The sequence below is a fragment of the Chinchilla lanigera genome, unplaced genomic scaffold (genome assembly GCF_000276665.1).
Source record: "Chinchilla lanigera isolate Chin_1 unplaced genomic scaffold, ChiLan1.0 scaffold00004, whole genome shotgun sequence".
NCBI lineage: Eukaryota > Metazoa > Chordata > Mammalia > Rodentia > Chinchillidae > Chinchilla > Chinchilla lanigera.
In genome coordinates, this window is record NW_004955405.1 from 11,755,939 (window position 1) to 11,760,997 (window position 5,059).

Genomic DNA, 5,059 nt, shown 5'->3' on the forward strand with positions numbered 1-5,059 from the left:
TTTGTTTTTTCTCTGGTACCGGGAACCGAACTCACGACCTTCTGCTTGCCAGGCAGGCGCTTTGCCGCTGAGCTAAATCCCCAGCCCCTCTTTTTACTTTTTTGAGACACGGTCTCACTGTGTAGTCCAGGCCGGGCTTGAGCTCACTATGTGGCTCAGGCTGACCTTGAACTCACAGCAACCCTCCTCCCTCAACCCCCCAGTGCTGGCATTACAGGCATGCGCCGCCATACCTGGCTCATCTTTTCTTATCAGCTAGTTACCTGTCTTTATAAAATACTTGGTGCTTTGCAAAGTACTGCCTCATGCATTCATATTTCAAAGAACTGTAAGGCTGACAGGAACCTAAGAATTTATATTTCACAGTCTTTTGTTGACTATTTTGGTCACATGATCGTTCTCTCCGCCCCTCCACTCCTCTCCCCTTCCCTCCCCATAGAGGTGAAATGAACTGATACACAAAGTAGAAAACTTAGTATGTCCTGAGGTAACCCATTTCATTTTTAGGCAGGTCTAATTTCTAACAGGTTTTTCTGTGTGTAAAGCCAAAATCTGTTTCTCTGTGGTTTCCAGTCCTACTTTTGCCCTTTGAGTGTTGCTCTCATATGACATCCTTTCTGAGGTGAAGATAGCTATCACATCTCTTTGAGTCTAGTCTTCTCGAAGGCAAACAGCTCTAGCTCCTTTAACTGGAGCTCCAGTGACATTTTAAAAAATCTTTTCACTATTTTGACATCTCGTCTAGACACTTTAATTATTGTGTGTGTGTGTGTGTTTTTTTTTTTTTTTTCTTGGAACCCAGGACCTTTTCATTGAGCTACATCTCCTTCTCTCTCCTTCCTCCCTTCCTCCCTTCCTTCCTTCCTTTCTTCCTTCCTTTCCTGAGACAGGACCTATGTAGTTCAGGCAGGCCTTGAACTCACTCTGTTGCCCAGGCTGGCTTCAAACTCAGGATGATCTTCCTACTCAGTCTCCCCAGTGCTGGGATTACAGGCATGCGCCACTACGCCCAGCATTTTTTATTCTGCTACAGGGTCTCACTAAGTTGCCCAGCCTGGCTTTGAACTTTCGATCCTCCTACCTCAGCTTAGTGAGCAATTGTGTGTTCTTTTTTCTTTAAAGTAGGATGCCTTGAGCTATAGAAATGAGTCCAAGAATGATTTGAACTGAATAGAAAAGTGTAGGCTATCACTTCCCCTAATGAGAATCATTTTTCAGCACTGAAGTAGAAAAGGTTCTGAGCTTTGTGGGCACCTGTCACATTGATTAATATTGGATTTTCTGCCAACTAAAAGATCTTCATCCTCATTGCTTCAAAAATTCTTGCAGCCCTCAATGTGTGTGTGTGTGTGTGTGTGTCTTTTTGAGACAGGGTCCTGCTATGCAGTTCAGGCTGGCCCTAAACTTACTTTGTGACCCAGGCTGGCCTCGAACTCTCAACAGTACTCCTACCTCAGCCTCCCACCCCACGCCCAGCTCTTCTTTTCTTTGCTCTTATAGTTTTTGTACTTGATCTGTTAAAGTTGGCTTTGCTTTATTTACTCCTGTGGTTAAGGCCTCAATGTCCTTTTAAGTCTCTGTTCTATAGTTGTGAGACACTGATTGGGCTTCTGTTGGTTAGGAAGTGGGTCGGTCCTAGACATGCAAAGCAGAGAAGAGGGAAGCTGCTGTCTGGATTAGCTACTTCACAGAAGCCTTGTGCTCTGAAGATTTAGTAAGAATGCCCTCAGTGTCATTAATAAAGACTTTGAAAGAAAGAGGAGAGAGAGGGCCAAATACAAAACTTTATAGACCAATAATACATGGCCAGAAATGAGTTTACTTTAGATACGCAGAGTATAGGGTGGCTTAGGGTGGTTTGCAGTCTGTGGCTACAGGCCATCCCTCCTCTTCCGCTTTGTGTAAGAAAGTTATTAATGGGCTGTTGTATATGTTAATGTACTGGAAGCAGAACACAGTTTTAAGAACAGCCTGTATGGGCCCACATAACTGCTTTACTGAAGTTCAGTATACCCATGTTTATAGCAGCAGAACTCATAATAGCGAAGTCTTGGAAGTGGCCTGTGTGACCATCAGCAGGTGAATGGATAGAGAACATGTAAACACAGTGGAGTACTACTCTGCCATAGAGGATAAACTTGAGTCATTTGTAGGAAAATGGATGCACTTTGAGACCATAACGTTAAGTGAAAGAAATCAGTCACACAAGTTTAAATGCTCCATGGTTTTTCTTATATGAGAAATCCAGTGAACTAAAAAAAAAAAAAAACTAGAGAGCAAAGTAAGTAATAGGAAACAGAACTCTTGCAAAAGGGAAGGGGAAACTAAGGGATAGAGGGAAAAAAGGGGATTAAAGTAAAGAATTGAGATGTTATATACATGTACCAACTCCCCACAATGAATGTAATCAGTATGTCCTATAAAAATGTACTAATAACAGAAATAAAGGTACCCCAGCATCACAGATCTCCCTTTTGTCTTAGCCACGTCAGTCTTGCCCACAGGGGTTATCGCGAGGTTCTTTGCCAAATATTATCAGAAGAAAAGATGGTGCTGTGCTTCTGTGTATCCAGATCTCTCGGGGGCCTGTGCTTGGTGGAAGGACAAGGGACTTTGAAGTTAGCCTTGAGTGCATTCTCACTCCATGTCATTAGCCATCGAGATCTGGTGGGTTATTTGGTCTGTAAGCTCTCATGTATAAAGTGCAGGTGCTTCACTCATTTGTCTTTTATGTGGTTTACACTGACAGTCATGATATGCAAAGCCCCTGCCTAGCACTGTGCCTGGCATGTCCTTGCTCATTTGTTTAGCTCAGTGCATATGTATATGCACACATTTCCTTGACGATCAAACCCAGGTCCTGCACATGCCAGGCATCACGCTAGCACTAAGCTATGTCCATAGCCCCCTGCATATGTTTCTTTAATAAATGTTTGCTGTTTATGTTTGTTTCTTCCTTTAAGGGAGCTCAGAAAAGCTCAAATTAATGAAATTAATTTGATTTAAAATATTTAGGGAACCTATACTGTCTCTGAGAGATCATTGCATTTTAAAAATTCTTAGTTTTTTACAAGATTGCTTATAAGTGTATTTTCGAAATTATATATGTACATGCATACTAGAGTTTTGACTGGGATTGACATTTCTAGAACCCGCTTTCTTTTTTTAGTTGTAACATTTGTTTTAGTGATGCTTTCTTCTTTTCCCCAGAACTGCTTCTAAGTTGCTGACAGTTACACTCTTACAGATAAGTTCTCTGATCCAAGATGTAAGCTTACATAGAGTCCCCAACCTTTGAGATTTTGGTAACGTGATGGAAAGACAACTGGAGTGACTGTGCCCATTCTTGTTTTCTTTTTCCTTTTGGTTCTGGGGATTAAACCCAGGACCTTCACAGGGAGCTATTACCAGCCCAGTTTTTATTTTGTGATAAGATCTCAATGAGTTACCCTGGCTGGGCTTGAATTTGCACTTTTCTTACCTCAGCTTCCAAGAGTGCTGTGATTATGGGCATGTGCCACCATGCCTGACTAGTTGCTCCTTTTTCTATGAAATTTATTAAGGCAGTACTGTTAACTCTAAGCAGTTCAATTCAAGAAATGCTTATTTGATACTTGTTAGGTGTCAAACATTGTACTAGCTAAGGAATATAAAGATGAGTAAAGTACTTTCACCATCAGTTAGTTTCCTGACTTTAAAGGATTGTGCGTTTCAGTTATAATCACTTCCTGTCTTTGAGGTCATTCATATGCACTGCTGGCCATTTGTTCCCTCTTTTTTAGTTGTACTCCTTTTTTTCCCTCATTTATTGAATGTACTCACCAAAGATTATGCAGTGTGATGTCTATCCCTTTTGACTAGTCTATGTTAAAGGTAGCATTGTAATCAGAACTATCTTCCCTTTTAGGGTTCTATACTGTGGACCCTTCTTGTGTGCCTGTGCCTCTTGAAGTCTAGAGTAGGTGCCTGGCATTTGATTAGCACAGTAATGGTATAAGGTTGGCTGGACAAGTAGTACTGTATCCTGACAGTTTAGCAAGTGGAAAACTTAAAACTCAGATTAGATTTCCAGGGTCCTACAAATAGGAATGATGTGTATTTTTCTTAAACCAGGTCTCCTTTTTTGTTTTGTTTTGAAATGCACCCTAACTTGTTGAGCAAGACTTGGCGTTCAGGTGCTAGCCGTTGGTTTTATGGTTTGCATCATAGTCTTTGATCTAGAAATCTTGGTTTCATTGTATGTAAAAATCAATAATTTGAAAGTGTGAAATATAGTATTTTGAATGTCTGAAGTATGTTCGTTCCTCTGGAAACTACATCATCGATTTAGCCAGTTCATTACGGCATCTTCATAAAAGTAGTTGAAGTATTTTTAAAATCTTTCTACCCACTCCATATTCTACTGTATTCATGTAGAACTATAGAAGGTTGGGTAATTGTTCTAAGAAAAAAGTTCTTCTGAGTTGTGACCACAAATTCCTAATATAGAAGTTTCCATATCTGACTGCTATTTTCTGCTTTGTCCTTTTCGCTATCCCAAGAACTAGTGACTTTTTAATTTTCTTTTTGAAAGTATTTGGCACTAAGCTGATGATAATTCCTTTTTTAGAAACCAAGAACAGGAAGTATAAAAATATTCAAGCATCCTGCTTAGTTTTCTGATACCTTATTTTTATTTGTTACAAAGAACTAATTTTATAAATTTTCTGTCTGAATCCTGCCATACCAAGTCTAAAAGTTACAACAGATACATAAATACTTAAGTTCGCAACAGTGTTAGCAACTAGCCAAAGTAATGTGACTGGGTATGTGCATAGCTTGCATAGTAAGCATGAGGATATTTGTTCTTTCAGTTACTGTGTTTTCAACAGCTTCCTTATACTTACAAAATGATGCTTTAGGTATTTTGCTTTGCTGGTAGTTAATAAGCCTAGCAAATGATAGACATGTTATAAAAAACTTTCTTCTGGTGTATGTAATCAGTTCTCATCTTCTGTTTCCCATAAGCGTACTTTATTTTTTGTTTATTTGGTTTTAGCGTGAGGTTTTTTTGTTGTTT

At 39.8% G+C, this 5,059-nt stretch overlaps 1 pseudogene; it reads right to left on the reverse strand.

Annotated features, from left to right (window-relative positions):
• Positions 1-231, reverse strand: part of LOC102004666 — a 21,098-nt pseudogene extending 20,867 nt beyond the window's left edge.
• Positions 232-5,059: the final 4,828 nt, after the last annotated feature.